At 32.6% G+C, this 20682-nt stretch overlaps 1 protein-coding gene across 6 annotated transcripts in view; it reads right to left on the bottom strand.

The window, feature by feature from the left end:
• PTPRD (protein tyrosine phosphatase, receptor type D) overlaps window positions 1-20682 on the bottom strand; it is a 2180605-nt gene that overhangs the window by 1216064 nt on the left and 943859 nt on the right. For all 6 annotated transcript variants that reach the window (XM_021074366.1, XM_021074373.1, XM_021074310.1 and 3 more), the window contains one exon: window positions 4981-5030. The gene's annotated coding sequence lies outside the window, so the exon portion shown is untranslated. The remainder of the gene's footprint in view (window positions 1-4980; window positions 5031-20682) is intronic.

The following is a 20682-nucleotide window of genomic DNA, read 5'->3' as shown; positions in this document are numbered from 1 at the left end:
GCAAAAATTTAGAGAGCATCTGTTATAGCCAGATGTTAGGCCAGGAAGTAGAAGATATTACTACTCTTCAGGGGGAGAAAAATTTAACACTGTCCTTTAACAGTTCAACAAAACAAATATGTAATTGAGCAGATACTAACAATACATAGATGGTATTTTGTATATCTAATAATTTAGTTCTCAAGTTCAGCCCTTATTTGTATTACCAAAACATTTTAGGAACTTTTTTTTTATGAATATATTTTACTTTTTTTTTTTTGAGCTTTTAAAAGGGTGTTTATATTCTCAGGTTACAATTTTGTTACAGAATTCAATTGTTAGTCCTGGACTCAAATTATACATAATGAAATATTCTATATGTTGACAACTCTCCTGTTTCTGCTGTTTTTCTTCTTTCAGTATGTTAAGTGCATACCTTTGAACTTTATTTGTCCTTAAACTCTGTAATCTCTATAAAAATGTATACTTAACTGCCATTAATTACTTATATCCATTGTCACTGTCTTCACTGGATTTTTTTTTCCTTTAAATGTCATTTGCCTTCAAGGACATCTTCATGAATTACATCCTGAAATATTTGTATAAACTGTAGTGTATTTCACAGATAACCTCATTAGTTAGCTATTTAAAACAGTACATGAGTAGTCCTATTACTGCCAAGTAAAATATATGGCCCAATCTTCAAGATATCTTTATGTTTCATTCGCCTTTGTTCTTCCTGCTTTAATTGTCCTACTGTGAATAGTAATGTTGGAAAAGTGAAAATATAATTAGCTTCTAATTAGTACACACTCAAGATTTTATCATCTTTGGCTACCTAAAATAGGCAAGAATGTCTAAAAGAAAAACAACTCATACAAATCCTAGGCACTCCAAATGTGTGAAAATAAATCACTTTCATTTTCTTTAATTTCAAAGACTGATCTATAAACTCCAAATTTCTCAGATTTTTCACCATTGTAAAGATTTGGAAGATAATAACTAATTGTTAAAAACATTTTATATGACTTGTTTTTTCACTTCCACTGTTTGAGTTTGAGTTCTCTAGTGGCCTAGCAGTTAAGAATTCAGTGTTGTCACTGCTGTGACTCAGGTCCTATCCCTGGGCCTGAGAACTTCTACATGCTGTGAGTGTGGGCCAAAAAATAAAAATAAATAAAATAAAATTCCACCCCAAACTCAAGGTACTTCTCTATTCTGAAATCAATGAAATGGCTTGGATTAAAAACCCAGAGATTAAAAATGGAATAGTCTAAAATTTGATATGTGGATATTGAAACTACTGAACATTCCATTTGAAAATATTTAATTCCATAAAGTTTTATTAACATCTCTCAAATATTTCAAACTTTATGGAGAAAACTGAGTGTATTTAAATCAAGATCATAACTTGGAGAGGAAAAATTACATTCAATTCACAAAGCACACATGAAAGAGGACAATACAATCTGTGGCAAACACACACACTTCTAAAATTGACTCATAAAGAAAAAATAATACTGCTTTTTATACTATTAGTCCTATCAGGTGCAAAACAGATATGTGGTGCCCTAGTGTGTTCCACTTAAAATTACATATATGTAATATTACATATAAATATCTATATTGATCACAAGGCAAATAAAATCTTAATGAAGTTTATAAAATAGTGCTCTGTAGATAATCCTTTAGGCTATATTTACCATGGCAGTCATATATGTAGTCAAGTTATTATACATAATATTTTAAAAGTAACTGAATATATTTTGGTAATTATTTTACTTGAATGTCAAAAGGTTGACCTAATATTCTGAGTCTTGTAATGATTCTGTAGTATATTTATTTTGCAGAATTTCATTCACACAATAATCCTTGATGGAAGTAAATTATCATAATACATTTAAGATTAAGCCATTTTGTTATAATACTGGATATTTATTTCAAAATTATTGAACTATGGCCACCTGATTGTAGTATGTAAAACCTATAGTAGACAATGCATAGACACATATATTAACTTTATGAAATACTACAAATTGCTTATATGTTGCTATATTGATTTATAAATAAACATAGATAGCAGTATCTTCATATTTTATAAGAAATTAATGTATACATAGCATATTTTATAAGTTAACATATACAGAGCATATACTATCCTGATGAAAAACTGTCCATCTAACTATCTTAAGTGCACAATACCATCACACAATAGCTTTAAAACTTAAAGATAATTAAATGCAAAAGATCAAACTATAAAGCTTCTGTGGATACCACAGGAAAGTAACAACCACAGCAAGGGCAAATATCTCTTAAATAGGACACAAAAATCCCTAATTATGCAAGAATTAAACCTATAACTAGAATAAGCTAAAATGAAGAACTTCTATTCAGCAAAAGATACCATCAGATGAGAAATTACACCAAATGGTATTATAGACAATATATATATCCATTGGTGTGCTGGTAATGTTTAACAACTAGCTCTCCAGAAGGAAAAATAAAGTTCTGTTTTTTTAGTGTTTGCCAGTGTGTGTGGTGCAAAAACTACTAAGCAGCTCTTAAAATACTTGACACTTCAACAGTTGGCTTTTATGAATCAGGTTGAGGCAATCCTGGTATATCACTGCATGTATCTGTCAGAGGATTTAATATAATTATATACATAATAAAAAAGGAAAAACAATAAATTTAAAGGAAATATAATAAAGAGCAAAAGATTCAGACATTTAAAAGAAAGAGAACATCCATATGATGAATAATTATAAAAACAAGTTTTTAATACCATTAGTTTTCAAGACATTCAATTTAAAATATATCTAGAAACACCTGAAAATGGCTATAATAGAAAGATGAGGAGTTCCCATCATGCTCCGTGGTTAACAACCACTGGGAACCGTGAGGTTGCGGGTTGGAGCCCTGGCCTCGCTCCAGGGTTGCCATGAGCTGTGGTGTAGGTCACAGATGCGGCTCGGATCCTGCGTTGCTATGGCTGTGGCCTAGGACGGTGGCTACAGCTCTGCTGAGACCCCTGGCCTGGGAATTTCCATATGCCACAGGAGCAGCCCCAGAAAAGACAAAAAAAAAAAAAAAAAAAAAAAAAAAAAAAAAAGAAATAAGATGAAAATTCCCAAGTGTTATTGCGTATATAGAGTAACTGAACTCTCAGATCCTGCTGTCAAAATCTTATATAACCACTTTCGTAAAATGTCAGTATCTACTAATGCAGAACATATATATATATATATATATATCCTATATACTCAATAAAATATATACACATATTCCCTAAAAGACATGTTCCAGATGTCCATAGAACCGTTATTCATAAGAGTTAAAAGTCTAGAAGCTACCCAAATGCTTATAAATTGGAAAAAGGATCATAGTCTGGTATAGTCAAACAGGTGAGTACTACACAGCAATGTGAATGAGTGACTTACCACTGCATGTAATCTTACAAATGTAACTTTGAGGAAAAGAAGCAAAGCAGTACCTCCCATATGATGTCCTTTATACAACTTTATTTAGTAGGCAAAATAATCTACCCTTCTAGAATTCAAGATAGTGCTTATGCTCTGAGGGTATAGTTACTAGAAAAGAGCAATTATGGTAGGGGCTTTAACATACTCTAATGTTTTATCTTTTTGTTTCTTAATTTTTGTGAGTGCTGGTTATATAGGCGTGTTCATTTTGTGATAACTTCACTGAAACCGTGTACTTAAGATCTGAGCAATTTTCTCTGTTTGTTATATTTATATAAGAATATTAACAAGACTAGAGATGATAGTAAATTTGTAAAATATTTTGTACTATCTATACATTGAAATACTTTATAAGTTCATTTAGATATATGTATAAAATACAAGTTTCCAATTAAAAAATATTCTCAAGGATAAAGTTATTGTTCTATGCATATCTAAATAACATTTTATGTAAATGTCTTCCCTTATCAAAAGAGTCCTTTTGGTGGGACAGAGGAATCTCCTCTTGACGCTATGTGGCATTTGTTATTTCACAATCATATGTTGAGTGTTTCTAAAAAAAATGTCATCAAAGAGAATACATTAGAGTACCTAGAGGTAGTTGTTACCTACAGTCACTTAAAGCAGCTCCTTCAAGTTACATTTCAATAATGCTGTATTACCAAATCAGCAGGACATTTAGTCAGTTACCTGTGTGGTTCCCAATATATCACTTCACCACAAATATGAAGTGTAGGTACAAATGCCCATACAAAACATCTGCATTTTATGTATCAATTACAAACTAAATCTTTGTCATGATTTCCATAAAGGAATAGATAAACTCTATTCTCTTACTGAAATAACCCAATCAGTTTCACAACATAAACACGTTTACTTATATTCTGTAGTAATTAATTACCAATGTAATCCAGAGTCACATTTTTAACACATTATTGAATGCAGTAACTACAGAAATTATCAAATAAATAAAGCCCCTTCAAATCATCTTAGAAGTTACTCATTATTTCTTATTATTTCTATTTTCATAGTTACATATTTTACTTTCAACTTTCCAAAGCTCCAACATTAAGCTTTCATAGAGGAACCTAATTTTGATAAATCCTGACAGGGAATAAAATGAATTTTTCTTTCAATAACTCATTGCCCTATTCATTGACATCAAATACACCTCACTATGAAAATTTTAATATATAAAATTTTCATTTATATCAAAATAACATTTTTTGGTATAAATCTTTACCTTTCTGAATGATGCTTCAAATTTACTTAGAAAGCTATCAAAGATTTTATCAAGTACCTCTATATTAAGTCACTATATCACTATCAGCTACCCAAGAATATAAACATTTGATAGAAAATATGTCACATAGTTTCTTTAACACTCATGTAAAATTAAGGTTAAAGTATCAAGCTAAATATGCAAATTCCCTTTACTGTTATATTTACTGGACACTATGAAGCAAGAGTAATAGAGGATAAAAACCCATAAAATATAGTATATTAATTAAAATCTTACCATAAGCTCATAGGTGAGGAATTCAAAGAAAAAGTTCACCACCCTGAGACCTAAAAATTACAACCAAAAACATTTGTATTAGTACAAGTAATGCATTTTAATTCAAGGATCAAAAAATAATAGTAATTCAGTATCATGAAAAATTATATTGCATAAGTACTGTGCATATTATTTGACAAGCAGTTTTGAGTACAATTTTGTCTGAAATAGAATTACCATTAGCTCACATCAAATTATTATGATTTGAGATTAATTACTTTAATTTCAGCTCTTTAATGCAGGGCTAACAACCAAGCAGAGAATTGTATTGTCTCTTTTGCTTCTTGGGGAACTATGGGTGAGGGACACATTTGCAAGCAAAATGTATTTTGCATATATTATTTTAGAAATCTTTCTTGGTTACACTCATTTACAGTGCCAAATATATATATGTACACACATACATATATACATATACACAAGCTATCATTTCCAGGTAGGCACACACACACACATATACAAATGCAGATATCCTACTACTGTTTGATTTAGATCTTTGTTTTAATCAATGGGTAATAGATAACTCTCCATGAATGTAAATATTATCTAACATAATCATATAGACTACATAGTATCCACAGTTCATTATATTTTAAGATATTTAACAATAACACTTTATGAACCTGGTTAATATTTTCATTAAGTCAAGACATTTGATTACTGTCACATGTGATCATATTTAGTAGTTAATATGCTTTGCAAAATTTTTATCATTTTAATGCAGTGGTAACTTACTAATCAGCACACATTTATTAAGCCCCTGAATTCACTTCCTTCTAGGTAGATACCGTACTATATGAATAAAGTAAGGAAACTGATGATTTAATTTCTACCATCAGTGAAGAAATTAGTAGCATTTATGAACCCTTTAGAAAACTTATGAATGACTGGTATACAGGCAGGTGCTCTACTGTGTGATGCATTATGAGTTCATAGAAGACAGAAACTATAATAGATTGAATGTATTTTGTCAATTTCTTACGAGTGGTCTTGTTTTGGAAGATGTTTTTCTCAGGCATATGCTCATTAAATCATTTCAGCTATTTTCTACTGCAAATGAAGAAAACACTATATAAAATAGCTTATCTGACAAATAAATGCTCTTTAACTTTTAGGAGGGATTATAATATGTGGAAATGATTTTAACAGTAAAAAGAACCACTTGAAGAGTGAAATAAAATATTTCTGATGTTCTTCTGATAAAATGTTAGTGGAAACAATTACTATCACTGAAGTGTAAGTATTCACATCAAAATTTATTGTTACTGTTCTGCAAACTGAAATACATGTGTGGAATATATTTTTTCTTTATTGTTTTTAATTATCATTATAATGTGTATTCATGTATCTTTTAATTAGTTAATAGAAGTATAGTTAATTTACAATGTGTTAGTTCCACGTACACAGCAAAGTGATTTATTTATACATATATGGAGAGAAATCTTCAATAACGTATGTTCAGAATTTCTTGGTTGAAGTCACTGAATCAGCTCATGGCAGAGACTTGATTATACTTTGTCTTCGATTGTTAATCCATTGTGTTTGATTCCAGCTATGAGTGGTTGCCCCAGGCTTCTTGTTCTCAAGTCCTTACACTGTTCACTAAGCCCTGCATGCATAGATGTCTCTGCTGCCCATTGCTTTTAGTATTCCCAGTGCACCTGAATTGACCTTGAGGATGTCCCAGGCTTGCTATTCTATGGCTTTCTGCTTCCCTATGGGAGCAAGAAGAAAATGACCAGATGATGACCTGATGATGACCTCAGAAAATCTACTTCTACTAATATTTATTGAAAAGGAAGCCCTTCCCAAAAATCTAGTATGATCTGAATTCTGAATGCTTTTACTTCAAAAGACAATCAAAGAATTATAGTGACTTGCCCCCATCCCCCTTGCTTCTTTTATCAAGAGATACATCAAGTTAAATTTGGGGCAAATGTTAAAGGGTTAAATGTTAGAATCAATATTTGGCTGAAAATAAGTATTACCATCCCCTGGGTACACAAACTGAAATCTTTAATTGTTATTACCACTTTGTTATTGAAAATTTAAAGCCAAGCTTTAAGGTTTGACATTATAATGCAGAAACAATAATTTATTTCAGCACCATCAGATGCTAGATTACTCCTAGAGGCACAGTAGTGCATATTTGCAATATTAAAATGGCACTTTAAACTGAATAATAGAAATTCAACATAAAAAGCACATAAGGTTATTTATGTCCTCCAGTTATACATAAAATGCTTATCTATATCTAAATGTGAATATTCAGATATTAACAGTAAATCCAAAGGACATCATTATTTGTATTATTGACAATGTTATACTGATTGGATGTATTGTACATTCAGACTGAAAGTTATTGCTCATGTTTAAATTGAGGGATTCTGGAAATGACAATTAAATGCATTTGGCTAGTTGGTTTTCAAAGGACAGGGAGTAGGTTTTAGACATATAAGAAAGCAAAAGAGGAATTATGGCCCAGCCCAACTTCCATCCACCTTTTTCATTTTACATGGCCTGACTCAAGCAAGAATACTGAGTATTAGGATAAACTTAAGGAGGAAAAAGTCCATTTTAACATGATATGAAAGTGATAAATATATGTAGGTGAGAGATTTATGGTGAAGGATCAGTCATTAAACTATCAATGACAATGGCACTGGATTAATATTATTCTTGATGGATTTCAGGAAATTTCATTTCAAATAATAAGATCCTAGCTAAATGAATTTGATCAGATATATTTCTTTCATTTATGCTACTTAGATTTTAAGGAATAACCATTCAGAAAGAACTTATGCTGAGCCAAGTAAACAAACTTCAAGGAAATAAAAAGAAGATTGGTAATGCTAGAAGTCTAACACCCTAAATCTACCCTAAAATATCAAAGGATGAATGTTTCAGAGTAATATCTATATTACTATCAAATTACTAAAGAAATCTTGAAAAGTTGTATTTGATTATGTTGATTTCCATGGATTATGGCTATTAATTAATGGATTTACATGACTCAAAAAATTCATGGAATCAACATTTCAGATAGTTATTTCTCTGATATTAAAAAAGTTCAGAGCACTTCATTTCTTCATGGCTCAATTTTGCCAAAATGCTCAATTTTTGGAGGAAGTGATGGAGGCTGAATTTTTAAATGATTTTGTAAATCTAAAAACTGTGAAGTTATTTTAAATAATTACAAGTAATTTAAAATAATTGCAAATACTTTTAAAGATAGTTTAGTGGATTCAGAAAAATAATAGTTAATTAGCAATGCATAAATAGTACAGTGCTAAGATTTCTATACTTTATCACATATATTTCCAACTGACACTCATCAAAGTCTCTTCAGCATATTTTTAGTAATATTCCCAAATATGAGATTATTTTCCGCATTTTCAGATTAAGAAATTGGAAGCTAGGAGTTCCCGTCATGGCTCAGTGATTAGTGAACCCTACTAGCATCCATGAGGACGTGGGTTTGATCCCTGGCCTCACTCAGTGTGTTAAGGACCCAGCATTGCCACAAGTTGTGGTGTAGGTCACAGACCCAGTTCTGATCCTGCGTTGCTGTGGCTCTGGCATAGGAGCTGGCTACAGTTCTGATTGGATCCTTAGCCTGGGAACCTCCTTATGCAACCAGTGTGGCCATGAAAGATAAAAAGACTGAAAAAAAAAAAATTGGAAGCTAAAATATTTTATGGCTAATACATTGTGAAGTTAAATTCAAGCCAAGCTTAATAACATTCAAAATCTCAAGTCATGCCATAAATAACATTTACTGAATATAAGTAATACATGAAGTCCTTATTTAATATTTTGTATGTATCAACTAATTTAATTCTCTCAACTGTATCTCCATTTCATTGATGAACAAAGCTGAGCTGTGAGGAAGTTACTGTGTATGCACACTTATTACACAAGTTTTTGTTTTTTAGACTTTTGGTTTTATCCCGGTTCAGACTGTTCTATGAACCCTTATAGCAGTTTACAAATGATATATTTTGATTGTGAAATATTCTAGCAAGTAGTATTTTAACAAACATATATATATATTTGATTGATAGCTCCTATAATCACATGTTTATTATATATCTGCTATCACTATAGTTGCACCTATGTAGCATTAATAATAGTTATCTTTGATTAAATATCTACTATGTGTCAAAAAGTATGTTAAGTGCTTTAGGATCATCTCATTTAATCCCTAGAGCAATGTTATCAGCTGTTATCATTATTGTTCATATAAGAAAATTCATTAAAGAGGTTAATAAATGTGGCCAAGAGCAAAGAGATAAAAAGGGTGCAGTTGAATTTCAAACACAAACACTTATTCTATTATTTAGATGCAGCCCAGAAATTCTGATTCTTTAAATGGGGAGGAAGTGTGAAAGAAATTAACAGTTTCCATTTTATTCTATTTAGAAAGAAACGTAAAACTTCAACTTCATAAAGTAGAGATATGGCTACAATCTCAATTTTTAAATAAGTTTACAAGAATAGTAAATAAATGAAATCCTTCCAGTATTACAACTCCAATACAGTATGATTAATTTTAGATAAATACATCTCTACAGTGTCTAGCTCATTAAATACTAAAGTGAAACTATGCATTGTTCAACAGACATAGCAATTTCTAAAATTTTATGCCAATAAATTTTAGAATACATAATATTTTATAAAATATAGTGTTATGTAATCAAACATAATTTTAGTATAAGCTTTCAGAAACATTTTCTTAGAAAACCAGATAGACTTCTATCAATTTAGAAAATAGTAAATAATGTGTTTATTTTTAAAAAAGCCACTAGACATGCTGCTGTAACAGTCTAAAATCTATCATAAGTATTATTCTGCAGGTGTTCCAAACTCTAGCTTAATACATTTTAGTAAGTTCAAGTTGGCTTAATACTATGACAAAAACTTCCGGTTATCCCACGATATCCATCTGTCCTTTTTGTATTAAGAAGATTGATTTTGGAGTCCCCTTCATGGCTCAGCAGTTCACAGACCCAACTAGGATCCATGAGGATGAGGGTTTGATCCCTGGCCTTGCTTGGTGGTTTAAGGATTGGCGTTGCTGTGAGTTGTGATGTATATAGGTCACAGACAGCTTGGATCCTGTGTTGCTGTGGCTGTGGTATAGGTTGGCAGCTGTAGCTCCAATAAGACCCCTAGCCGGGGAACTTTCATATGCCGTAAGTGCAGCCCTAAAAAAGAAAAAAAAAAAAAAAAAAAAAGGAAAAAAAAAAGAAAATTGATTTTTAGCTAGGTTTGTGGCTACTTGGAAAAAAGATACTAGGTCTTAGTGCCACCAGACTAAGTTCTGGCAAGAGCATGAATATGGAAGTAAAGTGAGTGACTTGTAGAATGTACAGAGCACGGAATGCACAGAGTATACCCATTTTGTCCTCCTTTCCCACTAATTTCTAGCTAGAATGCAGACTTAATGCCTGGAGCTTCAGCAACAGTCATTTTGCATCATGAGAGGCTACATCCCCTCTCTGATCCCTTAAACTCAACCCTATTACAAGTAGAATAGTAAGATAGAAGGAGACTGGATACAGGTCAGGGGTGTGTCATCCCAGGGTTGGCTGGATGTCCATCTGAATGGAAAGGAAAATTTCTAGAGATAGAAAGCACAGATTAGCAGTTTTTACGGACTGAAGGGTGAGCAGAATGGAAATGATTGCTAATAGGTACAGGATTTATTTTTGGACCATGAAAACAGTATAAAAATAGGTAGTGGTACTGCTTGCACAATGCTGAATACACTAAGTAAACTGAATTGCATACTTTAAAAGGTTATATGAAAAAAGAATTTTATGTTATGGGAAGTATATCTCAGTAAGGCTTTATAAAAAACCCAAAAAAACAAAAAACAAAAAAACCCTGTGCCTTATATCACTTTATTAGTTTAATATGATCTCAAATAATTTGGATACATTAGCCTATGACAGAAAACTAATTGTGCAGCATATTCTGTGGGGATTCAAATTTGTCTGAATTTATTAGTTTTTTACAATGCATTAACAGTTTGCATATATTAGGGAGAATAAAAATAACAAAGATGGAAATCTCTTTCTTCCATAGTTTAAAATCTTCAGAGGAAACATATTATTCATGAATTAACTAATACCAAGGCAAACAATTGAGATCCCAGGGCTTCTGTGAGGATATCATCATACAATTGGAAGCTATATGAAAACTACTATATAACAAAAGGTACCACTAGTAAAATAAAGTTGCCAAAAAACATTGTAGGCTGAAATTTGCATTTTAGACTATTAGTAGTAATGCTTTTCACATCTTCAAAACTAAACAAGTATGTGTTTAAACTAAACAAATATGCTTAAAAATATATTAAAACCTCAAAATAAAGTTATAATCTTCATTAAAAAGGATAAAAGGAAAATAATGAGTACAAATATTTCTGGTATCAAATAGATATTGAAACAACATTAAAAAATTCATTTTGGAGTTTCCGTCATGGCACAGCAGAAATGAATCTGACTAGGAACCATGAGGTTGCAGATTAAATCCCTGGCTTGCTCAGTGGGTTAGGGATCCGGCATTGCCGTGAGCTGTAGTGTAGGTGATAGACGTGGCTCAGATCTGGCGTTGCTGTGGCTGTGGCATAGGCTGGTGACTACAGTTCCAATTAGACCCCTAGCCTGGGAACCTCCACATGCCTCAAGTACAGCCCTAAAAAGACTAACTAACTAACTAACTAACTAACTAAATAAATAAATAAATAAAAGAGAGAGAAAGAGAGAAAAGAAATTCATTTTACAGGTGGCAATTTACATGTTTTAAACTAAAATGTATAGATCATGTTTAATATTTTCACTCTAAGATATCACTATCCTTAAAAATTATTCAAAACACTACAACTTTACATAAAAAAAATATTTGTATTGATAGGATTGGCAACAATAACCTCCAACTACAAATGGTTGCCTTACAAAGAGATCCTCCAAACTCTTTTTCATGAATGACACTGCCATGTCATAAGTTTTTCATAAGTTGATATTTAGCCACATTAATTAGTAAAGCTTCAAAAATAATGCTTATTAAAACACTGTTGAATTATAGATATCTACACATTAGGGAAGATATTAACACTGTAAACTGTAACTTCCAACATAATATCATGATCTTTTTGTTTCTGGTGTTGGTAATACTGGGAGATCTTTAAGAATGTGTCAAAGTTCATAGAATTGGTTTAACCTTTATGTAAATAATTTGGTAACTGTAGCAACATGGATTTGTACCTCACTTCAAATGTAGCAGGATTCCTGATAAGCTTTCCTACTTCAGTTCTGTGGCTGCCATCATGACTATTGGATACTTAATCCTCCCTCTTCTGAAATTATGTAACGGTATTTGGGCCTCACAGTTCCTTTCTAGCTTACTCTGCTCAGTTGGCTACTTAAAAAGAACCTGGAAAATACCCAGTATTACTTATTCATTTCCTTTTAGCACTTTCTTAGCAATAACCAACAGAGGTAAAAGTAAAGTATATATCAGTACCTCTTAAACTTAAATGTGCTTACACATCACTTGAGTCTTTATCAAAATCTCATTGATAGTTCTGTGGAATTGATACAAATGTAGAACCTCAGGCCATGTGCCGGAAGTATGAGCCATAATATTCATGTTAACAATATCAGTAGGTAAGATGGAGTAGTCGTAGATAAGCTACCCCACAACCTCCCTTTCTCCTCTTAATCTCCCCTTTCTTTAATCCTCCCAACCTCAATTAGATGATATTCCTTAAATTTCTACTAAGTTTTGGGAAAGAAATCTGCTATACTGAAACTTTTGCTTCCTTTTTTTTTTTTGCTATTCTAACACACAATTATCCCTATGTGTTGCTCACATTTCATCATCATTATTTCATAGCAGTTCCTACCCATTACACTACTAATAGCCACTAAAGTGAAATATTTCCAGTGCCCCCTTTTCTGTAACTACCTCTCTTCTGCCATGACATAATTTGCTCATAAGTTTTAAAGTGGATTAAAGTTATTCATGTTAACAACTTCAATTTTCCTATTTCCATTTAAAAAATGTATTTGTTATCTTCATCCGTTCCTCACCCATTACTTTATTTCCAAGAAAGAACTTTCTCTCTCCTTCGTGTATTCTTGTCTTCATCTTCTCTTGCCTGTCCTAAATATGTTTTCAGTGCTTTTTCTAATGGCAATCAATTTCTTATTTCCATTTAATCATTCCTTTCAGACTATAGTTTCAAGACTTAACCTGTCCAGGAGAACTTTGCCCTTGATCCACCTATTTCTTCAAGCTTTTCTCTTTCATTTTTCTTGTGTGTGGGTAGTTTACCCTTACATGTTATATCTAACAGTTCGTTTTTTATCCTAATAACTATAATGACAGACATACTTTTATTGCATATTTTCAATAATGCCAAAATATCAAATCCCACATTCTTTTCTGAATCACCATCACCCTTGAACATTTCTTTTTCTTTTTTTTTGTCTTTTTTGCTATTTCTTTGGGCCGCTCCCACGGCATATGGAGGTTCCCAGGCTAGGGGTCGAATCAGAGCTGTAGCCACTGGCCTACGCCAGAGCCACAGCAACGCAGGATCCGAGCCGCGTCTGCAACCTACACCACAGCTCAGGGCAACGCCGGATCCTTAACCCACTGAGAAGGGCAGGGACCAAACCCGCAACCTCATGGTTCCTAGTCGGATTCGTTAACCACTGCGCCACGAGGGGAACTCCACCCTTGAACATTTCATAGTCAACATGCCTGTTAAACACTTCTTCCTTCTTAAAATTCTATTTCAGGAATTCCATCACTGCCTTTTTTTTTAATATTCTGATGATTACATCTTGTGGATTTTGCTTGTTTTTCTCTGCTTCCCAATATCTTTAAATGTAGGCAGTCTTGCAGCACATCCACCCTTAGCACCAAGCATAAGGCCCAGGGTGCTGCGGTGCTCAGGGATTTCTGAATGAATGTGTGAACTAGTATAGGGGTATATTTTATGATCCTCTCCTATTTCTGTATCTACCATATCTGAAATTATTCTCACATACACAGCTTCAGTTATCATCTCTATGGGGGATATTTCCAAATAAGTATTTCTAGATCTGGCTGTATTCGCTGTTTTGAGTGCTAATTTTCCAACTTCTTTCTAGATATTTTGACTTACCAATTTCCCATTTACCTTGAAATCAAAATGTCTAAAACAAAACTTATCCCCTTGTTGCCATACTCTGTGGATTATCGAATGACATTTCTAACTTATTTTTTCCAGCATCCTTGAGGTAAAATTGGCATAAACAACTGTAACTTTAAGGTACACAATATGTTGAATTGATATTTCTTAAAAAATTACCACATAGCCTTAGCTAACACTTCTATCATGTTACAAAATTGCCATTCTTTTTTTTTTTTTTTTTTTTTTTTTGGTGAGATTATTTAAGATCTATTCTGTTAGGTACTTTTAAGTGTATAATGCAATATCACTAACTGTAATTGCAATGCTATGCATTAGATCCCCATAATTTATTTGTTTTTAACTGAAGTCTGTATTCTTTAATTGGCGTGTTTCTGTTTCCCCTACTCCTAAGCTCAAGTAATGATCATTTTAGCCTTTGTTTCTATGAGTTCAGCTTTTTAGATCCCACATGCAAGTGATATCATACAGCATTTGTCTTTCTCTGATTTATTTTACTTAGGAATATGTCTTGGAGTTCCCGTCGTGGCGCAGTGGTTAACGAATCCGACTAGGAACCATGAGGTTGTGGGTTCGATCCCTGGCCTTGCTCAGTGGGTTAAGGATCTGGAGTTGCCGTGAGCTGTGGTGTAGGTTGCAGATGCGGCTCGGATCCCTCATTGCTGTGGCTCTGGCTTAGGCCGGTGGCTACAGCTCTGATTCGACCCCTAGCCTGGGAACCTCCATATGCCTCGGGAGCAGCCCAAGAAATAGCAAAAAAAAAAAAAAAAAAAAAAAATAGAAATATGTCTTCAAAGTTAATCCATGTTGTGACAAATGGCAAGATTTCCCTAATTCTCATGTTTGAATAATATTCCATTATATATATGAAATACTGTAAAACCTACAAATCCACAAATCTTTATCCATTCATCCATTGATAAACATTCAGGTTGTTTCTATATCCTGGCTATTGTGAATAATGCTACAAGTTCCACATGGAAGTTCAGATATCTCTTCAAGATGCTACTTTCATTTTTTAAAAATACATAAGCCCATAAGTAGAACTGCTGGAGCATATCTTTGTTCTATTTATAATTTTTTGAGGATATTCCATACTATTTTCCATCACAGTTACAGCAACTTACATTCTCACTGAAAGTATATAAATGTTCCTTTTCCTCAGTATTTTCACCAACACTTGTTATCTCATCTCTTAGGATGTAGCCATTCAAACAGGCATGAGGAAATACCTCACTGCAGGTTTGATTTGCATTGCCCTGATGAGGGCATTGCCCTGATGATTAGTGAGGTTTCAGCATTTTGACGAATCTGTTAGTCATCTATATGTCTTCCTTAGAAAAATGTCCATTCAATTCTTCTGCCCTTGTTTTAATTGGATTGTTTCTATTGCTTTTGTTATTGAGTTGTACAAGTTGTTTTTATATATTGGATATTAAAGCCTTATCAGATTAACAATTTGCTAATATTTTCTCCCATTCCATAGGTTGCCTTTTTATCTCATTGATTGTTTATTTCCTATGCAGAAGCTCTTTCTTTTTATGTGATATAGTGACATTTTTTTAAAATTTTTCCCTTTGTTGCTTTTGCTTTTATTGTTGTGTCCAAAAAATATTGCCAAGGCCAGTGTCATGGAACTTTATAGGCATAAAACAGAAAGCTTCGGGTATGCTCTAAGTGGAGGTTGTTAGCATGGGAAAGCTGGAGGTGGGTTAACTAAAAGCAGGGCATCCTACAAGATTGGAAGCATTTGTGGTTTCTTTGCAGCCAAAGTTGCAGAGAGTTTCAGAGTTAGAAACAGGAGACCAAAATGAAGGACGTCGGTAATCACTCACTTGAAAATATTTTGAAAGTCCTAGACTTTCATAACGATTCTGACCCAGTTGTTGCAGAGGTTGTGTTTTGGACTCCCAGGCTTGGTGGTCAAAGTTCTAGTGTCATATTTGGTCTGGTTGATGTCCATTTGTTTATTAGTCTCATATCTCATTTTTTCATTTTTCTCTTCCAATCACAGGGAATTCCTTAAGTTAGCCACTAGTAACAATTATGATACATTATGTAGTTCTTGAGGAAAGATTGAACAATTATCTTACCAACAAAGAAGAGTATGAGAAGTTTGTATGGTCAATGAATATTTCTAATATAGGTGGCATAATGGGGATTATGATGTGGTTATAAATATACAAAAAAGTTATATTTTTATGAATAGAGTTTTATACACCAGAGTATTTGTTATTTTAGTATTGAAAATATTTTTCTTGAACATTCTTATTTCTTCTAGTTGTCAACTGCTCAATATGAAAACTACTCAAACTGTATTAAAAATAATTATTCTGAAGACATAAGATTATTTCCCATGTATCTATGAGGTAAAATATCTTTCAACTACTTAAATATTCTGTTTCTTTCTTTATTTATTAAATAGAAAAATCCATCAATATTTTCTTATTCTCTACTCCTTGAATTATATAGGCTGGACATTGTTAACTAAAAGAGATTTAGCCAGATACCATGCAAGTATTTAGCCTTGTATTCATATGTAGGCTACTCTGACAATTTCCTTTAAAAAGAGGGGGGGGGAAGAGATTTTTCTTTAATATTACTCCTATAATCTATTATTTCACTAGCAGACATTTTATCAATGTTTGAAGAAAGTTTTAGCCATTGACTTTTTCTCACAATTAGCAAGTGTTTACTGGACATCTATTATGCATCTAAACATAAAATCAGATTTTGGAAAATACAAAGTATTACCCCTCTCTTATGATGTTTATTTAGAGAAGGCTATCAGATAAATAATAATGGAGAAGGAGAAATGTACATGTATAAAGGAGACAAAATATATTGTACAAATGTAATTATTGTATGCAGATGGAGAGGGGAGGACAAAAACAGATCTTCTTTTAAAGGAAAACAGCCAAGGATCAAATTTTGGCTGTATCATGTCTAGCAAATTACTTAAGTTATTGAGGCCTCAATAATGCTTATAACTGAAAGTAATAATGATGATAGAAAACAAGTATGAGAATTAAATAGTATTTTTCATATACTTGTCAATTTAATTAATCCTCCCAACAAACTCAAGTGGTAGACACATATCTGTTTTATGAATAAATTAACTGAGCAACATTACATTAAATACTTAGCCCAAGGACACAGATCTAGTCAGGAGTGGAGTCTACTAATGATACTGTCTCATATGCTATTAGAATTTATATGAAGTAATTTAATGAAAAGGCCCACTATGGTGACTGACTTGGTAGCTGCCCAACAAACATCAGTTAGCTTCTTTCCAAGTGAGTATGAGTTACTACATTGCTACTGAAACTTCAGAGTACATTGGAATGGCTGAAGGGTTCAGCTGTACACAGATATCTGAGCCCTGCCCCCATACTTTCTGATTCAGTAGGTGTGGAGTGGAGTTCCAATTTTTGAATTTCTAATGAGTTCCTAGGGGATGCTAATGATCCAGGCACCCCACTTTGAGGACCTCTAAGTCAATACTAACTAAGAGAATCACACTTACATGTTCTTAGCCTCTTACAGTTCTAAATCTAATAAAAACAAGATTTGCACAAACATAATAAAAACAGAAGGAGACAAATAGATTGGTTAGTAATATAGAAACATGCCCATGTAATTTTACTTGTAATAATCCAATCTGGTTAAAATTTACAGAATAAAACTCAAATAGAAGTAAAACCCAGTTGGCTAAAGGCATCATACCAATCATTTACTGTGGGGTATTCACAATGTTTCTATTTTTTGAAACACATTTACAAATTAGAATCATATAGCAAATACTGTTTTAAAATCTATTTTTTTAAGTTTTATTGAAGTACAGTTGATTTATAATATTGTGGTAATTTCTGCTGTACAACAAAGTGATTCAGTAACACATGTAAACACATCCATTTTTGTTTAGTATAATCTATTTTTTTCACAATGCAATATATCACAATCATTTTCTCTTCTGTGTTAGAACATGAGTTCCACAAGGGGAAGAAATTTTTCTCCCTTTGTTAATATATCCCAAATGCTTATAATAGTACCTAACACATAGAAGTTGCTCCTAAATGTTTACACGTCTCATTCTTTCTTTTAAGAGGAATTACTGAGTCAAAAGATATGAATAGTTTTACAGATTTGGCTTGATCTCAAGCTCTAGAAAGACTATACCAGCCTCTACTCCCACCAGAACTGTGTGCTTGTGCTTATTCCCCTCCCTGCTAAACAATCTTTCACATATCTGTCAATAGTAATGTTGACTGTTACATATGTTTACCACATGTTGTTTTTCAAATTTTAACATCTCTAAATTCAGGATGCATACCCCATGGAATAATTTAGACTTTTTTTTTCTTTTTTCAAGAGGACTATAAAATAATGATTTGTCTTTATAATCCATGTCATTTTAGCTTCAAAAAATAAAAATACAGTGATATGAAAGTTCTAGCATTACATTTTTGAGCATAGTCATAATTACTTCAAAGGCTATCTAATGCTACTAAACATTTTGAAAGATCACTGAGACACTATGTGTTGAATGTGGCTATAGATCATTAATTAACTTCCTAAGAAATACTGTACTATTTGTGTTCTTACTGAGGAATTAGAAACACAAATGATCCACCTTAAGTACTACAAATAAGTATTATACCTCCAATATCTAAAAGAGGAAAGAGAATGTGTTATAAGACCTAGATTAACAAAAACCCTTCTTAAAATGAAATATTTATTAAGAAATAAATGAAAATATGTGAATATAGATGCAACCAAAAATGCTGCAAATTTCCATGGAATGTGTAAAATTCATGGAATTCCATACAATGTAATGAAATTCCATGAAATGTATAAAATCTTTAAGATAATATTACTGAATTTATCTTCCATAGGCTATAGAATGCTAGATTTACTCTCAAATATTAGCATTAATTATATACCAGGTAAAACTACTGTATGTTTGTTCACTATTACATAATTTTCAACACTTTAAATATTTAAGGGCAAATGTTTCTCTAGTCTATTCCTTAGAAATAAGAAGGATGAGGAATTCCCACTGTGGCACAGTGGGTTAAGAATCCAACTGTGGTGGTTTGGGTTGCTGAAGAGTTTTGGTTTGATCCCTCTCCCAGCACAGCAGGTTAAAGTACCTGGTGTTGCTGTAGCTGTGGCATAGGTCACAGCTGCAGCTTGGGTTCAATCCCTAGTCCAGGAATTTCCATATGCCATAGGTACAGCCATAAATTAAAAAAGAAAGAAAGATAGAAAGAAAAGGAAAAAAAGATGTAATGGTGTGTATTGTTTCATAATGAATAAGCATTAGAATGGTCATCTTTATTAACAATAAATACAAAAATATTAAGATTGGATAAAATTTTACCACAAAACTGAAAATATCTTATGTGAATGTAACATTAAATTTTTCTAAGCCTCAGTTTCTCCAGTTGTGGGTAACAGAGAGTTCATACCTCAATACAAGGACTAACTGATATAATGCATGCAAACTGCAGAACAGTTCAGTCTCATAATAAGTAATCAACAAATATCAACTGACAGTTACACTAATGATTAAAATATTTAGAAAATAAATCTATGCAGCTACTTAAAGGTTTAATTTTTCTTCTCACATTTACTTCTATTATTAACAGAATATTCATAGCAGTAGTAGTGGTATAATTACCTACTATCATAAACATGAATATAGAAAAAATATTAACTTCCTTTTCATTGCTGTGGAAGAGAGAAAGAATACAAATACGTATAATAACATGTATATCAAAAATTATTTCTATAGTCACCTCTGTAAAGGTTACAATATTGAGCATTTTTTCTCATTAAGAAAAGAGAAACTCGGTTTTGTTATCTTGCTTGGATTTTGAAAGTCTACTAAAGACTCCTGTAAGAGAATTTGATGAGAATGGAGTTTGAGGGAAGAGAGAGTCCCTCTGAGGGTAAAGTTGAAAATGTGGGAGAAAGTCACTCCAGATTACAAGAAGGTTTAAAGGCAAATGCCAAGTGATTGAGCATGAGGGCATTCCAAGAGAGGACCCCCAAGATCTAACAAGGAAGAGAACCCTCTGTCCTGAAAGTCAGGCCTAGGAGAGAGTCAAAGTGAAGGTCAATGAGGAAGGTTAGGTATATTCCACCAGATCATTAGTCTATGTTGGAGTGAGCGCCTCTAGTCATCCAGGTGTCATCTGGAGAAACTGTCTTTTTTAACACAGTACCCTACCCACTGACTGTGCAGGAGTGCCACCCTTCATGATTTGAGTCAGAATCCTTTTTGTTACCCTCAAAAAATGTGTATTTCCCAAAGACCTTCAACCTATGGAAAAAGATATCCCATGCAAAAGTAAATGGCAAGAAAGAGGGAGTTACAATACTCATATCAGACAAAGAAAAAGAAATTAAAACAAAGGCTATAAAGAAAGATACAGAAGGACACTATATAA

This window comes from Sus scrofa, chromosome 1 (assembly GCF_000003025.6).
Source record: "Sus scrofa isolate TJ Tabasco breed Duroc chromosome 1, Sscrofa11.1, whole genome shotgun sequence".
NCBI classification, from domain to species: Eukaryota; Metazoa; Chordata; class Mammalia; order Artiodactyla; family Suidae; genus Sus; species Sus scrofa.
Note: the sequence above shows the minus strand (reverse complement) of the source record. Positions and strands in the feature narration are given on the sequence as shown.